The sequence below is a fragment of the Herpailurus yagouaroundi genome, unplaced genomic scaffold (genome assembly GCF_014898765.1).
Source record: "Herpailurus yagouaroundi ecotype Mexico unplaced genomic scaffold, PumYag 165, whole genome shotgun sequence".
Classification (NCBI taxonomy): Eukaryota; Metazoa; Chordata; class Mammalia; order Carnivora; family Felidae; genus Herpailurus; species Herpailurus yagouaroundi.
In genome coordinates, this window is record NW_024412406.1 from 14,905,310 (window position 1) to 14,913,341 (window position 8,032).

General features: G+C 41.3%; 1 protein-coding gene and 1 long non-coding RNA gene across 4 annotated transcripts in view; one reads left to right on the forward strand and one right to left on the reverse strand.

Moving 5' to 3' along the window:
• Nucleotides 1-999, forward strand: part of LOC121038147 (uncharacterized) — a 2,866-nt gene extending 1,867 nt beyond the window's left edge. Inside the window, exon 3 of the long non-coding RNA XR_005794188.1 lies at nt 596-999. This is a non-coding gene — a long non-coding RNA (uncharacterized LOC121038147). The remainder of the gene's footprint in view (nt 1-595) is intronic.
• Nucleotides 1-8,032, reverse strand: part of SULF1 (sulfatase 1) — a 178,002-nt gene that overhangs the window by 154,546 nt on the left and 15,424 nt on the right. The window lies entirely within an intron of this gene.

Below are 8,032 nucleotides of genomic sequence, written 5' to 3' on the forward strand. Positions count from 1 at the left end.
CACGACTCCTCCGCCATTGAAAGAACCACAGGCTATCACAACAGCAATTGCACAAACGAACAACAGCTCCCTGGTGAATCGTTTTATGATACAGGGTGAAATATAGACCATGAGCTGTCAGGTACTGAATTTCTTGTGGCTTAGCATTAAAGTGTTCTTAATGACATCCCCCCTGATATTCTCTGGTGAAAGCAATGTGCTTTAAATTCCATCTGTGGTGGTTGGATCGACCACGGCGTCCTTTAAGAGACTTGGGGTGTATCTACACAGTACATGCTCTCCAGTGCACACAAAATGTTCAGTCAGTTAGAAGAATTTTCCCGCCTCCACTAATTGGGAACAATGAAAACCAATTCAGGTTCTAAAGGGAAATGTTTGCCTCAAGTTCTTGAGGTTTTGGCTTTAGGAATGACAGAAGTCTCGTGGCAATTTAGCAGTTCAAGTATAGGATCTTTCCTCAATCGGAGCCATGATGTTTATTCTAGCTCCCATTTGGGAGACCCTACTAGGTTCCAGACACTGGCTAGATGCTTCACATGCATCCTTAACGCAGCAGTTGTCCTAAAACAGAACTATTTTTATCTTCACTTTGCAGATGCAGAAACTGGTAACTCAGGTCAGGAAATGGCAGAACGAGGATTTGAACCCACATCTGTCTGTCTACCCAGCCTACAATTTTTCCATTCTGCTGAAAGCTGGGAGGAACCTTAGGCAGTGTCTCATCCGCTGGTTTTCAAACCGGATTCTAAGGAACGCGAGGCTCTCCAGGAAGTGCTTTAGGAATCTTTGGGGAAGAACTGGGAAAGAGGACATGTGTTGGGAGGCCAGGTAAGTTGGGCTTGGCCCCAGTCATTGGATTCAAACAAAGAAGCTTCATTTCTATCTGTTTTATAGTGACTTTAAGTTTTGTTTGAAATAAGGGTTTTGCTACTAAAAAGTTATTTTAAAACTCTTGATCTAGGGGCTCCTAGGTGGCTCAGTCGGTTAAACATCCGACTCCTGGGGGCACCTGGGTGGCCCAGTCAGTTAAGCTTTTGACTTCAGCTCAGGTCATCATCTTGCAGTTCACAAGTTCGAGCCCTGCTTTGGGCTCTGTGCTCCAGCTCAGAGCCTGGAGCCTACTATGAATTCTGTGTCTCCCTCTCTCTCTGCACCACCTCCCCCACTCGTGCTCTGTCTCTCTTTTTAAAAAATAAATAAACATTAAAAAAATGAAAAAAAGAAGAAAACATCTGACTCTTGCTTTCAGCTCAGGTCATGATCTCGGAGTTTTGTGGGTTCAAGCCCCAATTTGAATTCTGTGCAGGCAGCATGGAGCCTGTCTGGGATCCTCTGTCCCTCTCTCTGACCCTCCCCCACTTGGGCTGTGTCTCGAAAATAAATAAATAAACTAAAAAAACCCAAAAAACAAAACCAACCTTCTTGATATAGTCTAACTTCCTCATGAAGAAGTCCAGAGAGATTAAATGTCTTGCCCCAAATTTTATAATAGGCCCAGCATTAACTTCAGATGTCCAAGCCCTTTCTGAAACCACTGGCCTCCCTGTACCCTTTATCTCTTCGCTTGTTAAACAGCAGGGCAAGTGAGAGATCATCTGACCTGACTGTCTTTCCTGACAGAATTCTTCATGAAAAACGGAAGGCAGAAAAACACCTTGGCTTCAGCAAGCTAGACCGTTTTTGGCCATTGGCTGTAAGTCTCAAGTCAGTCTATATTCACCTCGTGACAAATTAAAATCAAGTGAGGAATTAAATATGTAATTTGTCTGGATGGTTTAGGACCCTCTTCCCCTTCTCATTCAAATCAAAGTGAGTGGCAAAGGACGCTTTTGCATGAATCATCTTGTTAGTTATATAGGCTTGGCTTGAGGGCACTCTCTAGAAAACTGTTTACGTCCCCCTGTTTATTAATCTAGGCAAAAGCAACTCTTTCGAGGCGCCTGGGTCGCTCAGTTGGTTAAGTGTCTGACTCCTGGTTTTGGCTCGGGTCACGATCTCACGGTTCGTGGGTTCGAGCCCCACGTCGGGTTCTGTGCTGAGGGTGCTGAGCCTGCTTGGGATTCTCTCTCTCCCTCTCTCTCTGCCAGTCCCCGGCTTATGCGCATGTACACGTGAGTTCTCTCTAAATAAATAAATAAATAAATAAATAAACAAACATAAAAAAATAAAAATAAAAAAAAGCAACTCTTTTTACAAGAGACACGGTGTGTGTGGCAAAGACATTTTTCTTGGAGGGGCCAAATATAGCAAGGGAAAGTGAGCTCCTCCCTTCCCTCGGCAAGCGGAAAGACTCCCCACCTGGCCAGCTCCTCTACAGCTGCCCCAGCTGCACTCCACCTGGTCCCCAGCCTAGTAAGTCTCACTTCCCTGCCAGACCACACGATCCTTGAAACAAGCCAACTGTATCCCGCCCTGGAATCAAGGTACACTTCATCCTCTTGTTACTACAAAGCCTACCACACCCCCCCGGCCTCCCCCCCCCCCACACCCGCCCTAGCCTTTTCTGTTTCACTGTGTTCTCGAATGCAACCTCTGTGTGGCTCTACAGGCGTGTAGCGTCCGCCTCCCCTGGGCTGGTGGCCTATGTGATTGACAAACCGCTGTTGTTCCCACATGTGCAGTGTCGGACGTCCTGCGTCTGGTCATTCTAGAACCTCTTACCCACGGGGTGAAGAGGAGGTGAACAAAACAATGACCAGACATGAATACTGATACTAAATGGAATTTTGCAGAGAACTAATGCCAAATATCACATCCTTTGGAGTTTTGCTAAGTGTCAGGCTATTTGCAAATAGAAATGAGTTTTAACTGAAATTATGTCAGCCAGAACTGACCTTTATTAATTTCCAGGCCCCAGAGCTTTCCTGTCTGCTCTTTTTAATTTTTATCGTTCTCACCTGGAGATTTTTGGGAGTAACAGCATTGTTCTCTTTCCTGAGAGGACTTTAGCCCTGCCTGAAGGCAAAAGAATAAAAAGATGACCCTTCCATTCCTGTCACTTAAATCTCTACTAACTGCATTCTTTCTGTAAAATGTAGCAGAAAGAATTTTTCCCATCTCCACAGCCGAAGAGATTAAAATAAACAGCTCTTTTTTCCCTCCATTTGAAACATTCCAATATTAATATATTTCCAAATTCTGAGCCCTAGAAACAAAGCTTTAGATGTAATTTCTTTTCCTATTCATGAGATTTACAATAGGAAGGTCGTGTTTGTACTAGATTTTGGTTTGAAATTAATCTTCTTTTCTCCTCGGCATTTCTATAGAATCCAGGCACTTCATTATTTCACAGTCATTTCCAAATATTAAATGCTTGTCATTCTTGAGCAACGATCTAATCTTCCCTTTATGGGTGGAGAAACAAAAATTGTGGAACTTGCAAATCATTGCCAGGGCATAGATCACTCTAAAGGTTATGGCTACCCATTGACTTTCTTTCCTCCACACATTCTTTGACTACAAAGTAAAACTGTAAATTGTTCCCTGAGCATCATGTATGGCATCCTCTGACTATTAGGATGTATTAACGAAGAGCTCATTTGCATTCTGCCTTACAAGAGACACTTTATGGAGTAAATAAATATATTCGAACTCCACAGCCAACCTCAACGCTGAGGCTGTGCTATATCATCACACCCCCTTTTCTGGCCTGTGCCTCGTACAGATCAGAATATATTCTCGGTTCAGTTGAACAAGGGTTCATTTAACCCACATCTGCTGCTCATCAAACCTCTATTTTAGGAGCGGGGAGTTCTTTTTCAGAGATAGATTCTGTCTGGAAGGTCTACGGCGGCAAATAGTCCTCATTAAATTTCACAACATTTTACCAACAAATATACAGTACCCGCTTTTATGTGATTATAGAACCCAGGCAAAACCCAGCACCCCCACTTCAAAGGATTCCTCACTTGACTAATTCTAAAGAGTAAATTGATTTTCTCATCATTTGTTGTATTTGACAATAGAAAAGCTGACGCAGCAACATTGCTAACATAACAGCTCATTTCTATTCAAGGGGAAGGAATTTGCGTTAATATTCTTAATGACTGGCATCTTTATGAGAAATGTGAAATCATTTATCCTTAGCAGTAACCTGACTAGGATTAAAAAGTACTTGGTACTTAGAACGGAAGTCATCTGTCAGGAAAAATTATTTAGACTGATGCAAATTAACTGAATAAATTGGCTTCCTAATTATGGTGTATATATTCAAGTTTGTTAAAACCGGTTTGAACTAAAGCATTTGGAAAGGATCTTTCAAGAAGTGATCTGACATTCTGTTGGAGGAAAAGATAACACATTTATGTCACATTTCCTCAGGACTTCTGGAAATGATTTAAGAAGCCAGGACATGTAAATCAAAGGAGAACACATTAAGTAAGCATGTATGTGTCTTGCTTATTAGGAACGGCAATAATGCCTTACAGAAAACACCGAGTGGCGTGTGTGTGTTGTGGTGCCCTAGATTCCAAATCAGCAGTCGTGCTTTCCTGGGGGGTTGTTTCCACCCTGTCAAGGCTGGCTTGGGGGTGAGCCCAGGGGATGAAGCTAAGAGATGAGCACTTCGGCCAGCCCATAGCAAACAGTGTGCAGACCAGTCTGTGTTCTGTAGGACTTGTTCCACTTTGATACGCACAGTGTGCCGCACCAGTTAGCAAGTTTTTATTGGAAGCTCGGTCTTCTCTTCCTCGCCAGCTTCACAGTGAAACTTCATCTAGCTTTTTACCAAAAAAAAACACAAAAAACTAGTAAGTTGCGGGAAGAAGCACTTTACCAGCATTTGAGATTGAATTAGTCTGGGGGAGGAAAAAAGGCGTAAATTGCAGAAAAATGTAAACTGCTTTCACGTAATTAATGACCCGGTTTTACTGTTTAGCATTTATATGGAACTTTCTTTTGAGAGACAGAATTGATTTTTGGAGACTTGGGTCCAATTCCTAGCTCTACAGGTGTGTAATATTTTCATCTAGCTCTTTGCTTACAACTAGAATGACTAATATAGGAATAACAAAGTCTGAATGTGAATAGCAGCGTCTATCATGTGCTAAGTACTCAGTTATCATTCAGTTTCTCCTCCTTTTACTTTTTTTTCTGTTTTTAAAAGTTTATTTTGGGAGAGAACGAGAGTGAGCGTGAGAGGGGGAGGGGCAGAGAGAGAGAGGGAGAAAGAGAGAATCCCAAGCAGGCTCCACACTGTTGGCACAGAGCCCAATGCAGGGCTCAAACTCATGAACCAAGAGATCATGACTGGAGCTGAAACCAAGAGTCGGATGCGTAAGCAACTGAGCCACCCAGGCTCTCCTCCTCCCTTTTCTAACAGTCTTTTAGGGAGTTCGTGTCCTAAGCATGAGTTCAGTATTATTTGCCCTGGGCAAGTAAAAAATATATTCCTTCTTTCAGTAAGCATTAGTGAAAGGGTGACCCTATAAACAGCTGCTTAAGTTTCCGTGTTTAAATATGAATACTTAATTATGTAAAGGAAAACAATAGGGTTCTCTCAAAAAAGGCAGTGCTTGATAATCATTAATAATAACACGAATGTTATTGTTGTGACTTCAGCCTGGGGGACAAACAGTTATTCAGGGGATTAGGTAAACTCAGGGAGTTCGGGTTTATGTTAGAAATCCCAAGAAAGCTTTTGCTAGAAAACAGTGGGTTAGAGAGACATAGAAAATATGAACAGAGGGAACATCATCCAAGAAATTCAGCATGTGCCAAATTCAGATTATCCCCTCCAGTCTTTTTGTGAACAGGCGGAGGAATAAATTGCGTATGCAAAAAACATATATGCCAGAGAGAGGAGCTGGGGCAAAGCGCAGGGGTGCAGATTGGGCTGAGAAAATGGAAGAAAAAGCAAGAGGTATGTGAGACAGAGCCCTGGACACAGCTAGTGCAGAGTATGCACTCTTTGGGAGATGCTGGTTAGACGATGTCCGGAGACCGAGACAGGAAAAAGTCTCGTTCTGCAGAATCTGCAAGTACCCATGCCTGGGGCTGGCAGGTGCATTAGTAAGGAGAACGAGAGGCTAAGAGCCAGAGCCTGAGGCAAGGATGATGGACAGCAAAGGGAGTGATAATGGGCAGTTCCCGAAAGGAATTGCTTTATGCTTTAAACTCATGCCAAGTTAAATAACCTGAGACCTGATATGTGACTGACTTCCACGAATGCAGTTTTTACCCTGAAATTTCCTTACACTGCAGTAAGGTTAAGTTGTGCACTTAAGGTGTCCGTGTGCTGTGCTAGGGTGCAGGGCCAGGACAGGGGTCGTATTACTAATAGAGGAAGGAGGAAGGTGAATGTGGTCTTCTCAGCTCAGCTAACCGTTCTTATTTGATGAATAATGTATACAGATGAGTATTACCAAAACCTTTGGAGTGGGAAGAAATCACAAAAGGGATGGCTCAAAGCGTGGGTTGGAAGAAGAGAGGGAAAAATGTGTGTCGGATATCCCACCACCTGTCTTGAACTCCTCTTTTCTCCTCCTGGTTTCTTCTTGTGTCACTGCTCAGTGGGCACCTGTCAAGGGCACCTTAGAAAGCCAGCTGGGTTCACCTCTTTTTTCCCCAACTGGTTATAGCAAAGAGAAAAACTCATAAAGTCCAATTAGTAGTGAGACTGGGCATCTCTTTTTGTCATATAGACAAGAGATGATAATCCAAGAGGTTATCCAGACGGTCAAAAGCCATATCTGTCAGATTATCGACAAAGCACTTCAACTTTCTAGGGGAAGGCTTTTTAAAAAAGCGAAATTTGTTTTCTGTTATTATTTCTTTTTTTCTGGCTGTGAAAGGTTTGCTTTGCTGTGAAGCCAGGTTTGGTGAATTGAACCAATTTAATTTTTAGGTCTTGTGTTTATTTAGATCATGACATCTTAAAAGCTTTTTAGAGAACTCCAAACATCATTCATTCATTTAACAAACATTTATTCAATGCGTAATGTGTGTTGGGGGCTGCTGCTGATGTGAATGAGATGTGGTACCTGCTTTTTCATACATTTGCTTTTCCATGCAAACTATGTTCTTGGAAAGAATTCTGTCACTCACAGAATTAAAGAAATTACTGACATATGATAAAGAAATTGGTTTAAAATATCAACTGAGCTTAAAGAAAAAAATGGGAATGTGGAATAAGGACAATTTAATTAATGATAGGGGATCTGGAGTACTCCAGATGCTGATTTGATCCCTATAGGTCAACCATAACAGTTAACTTAGTCAAGCTCTCAGATCCCATTTCGTTGTTTGCATGATGCAGACTCCAGGTAATAGAGTTGTTGAAAAACACTAAATTCGATAATGTATATAAAGCACTTACTTGTACATGGAAGGAAGGTACTTAAGAAGTCTTACCTGTTATTATACATTATATTAGTAAATAAAACATAGGCATCTTTTTCAGTCATTTTGTTTTGTTCTTTAAGAGAAGGTTTTTTGTTTGTTTGTTTGTTTGTTTTGTTTGTTTTTTCTATTGCTAAATACAACATGAACCCAAGAAGTTTTAGATATATGGTCATTAGGGTATGAAAAAGCATTGTAATGTCAAGAGGATATAATGGAAAGAGTAGTGGTTCTGGAATTTGAGGACTTGAGTATCTGACTGTAGAATATGACTCTGCCATTTAGTAGCTATGAATAAGAATGATATGTTACCTTAGTAGCCTGTTTCTTAATCTGTGAAATGGGTTCAATACAGCCTGTGTTATCAACTTCATCCAAGGAGTTATGAGGACCAAATAAAGTAGAATTGTCAACATGATTTGTAATAGGTAATATAATAATAAGTTGTCCTGGGCTATGGTACTGATTACTGGTGATTGATTGGAGAAAGGTGTGGTTGTGGTTTCTAAATACTTTAAGTGGGAATTACTTTTCAATTTATATAGAAATAAATTATAGGTTTGTGGGAGGTGTGGAGAAATAGAAGACCTGGATCCCATTCTCCACTGTGCCTCTGGTCAGCTCTATTTGTGTATGTGAATTATTTAACTCCTCTGTGTTCCTGTATTTTAAAAATTTTTGTAAATAAAAATTT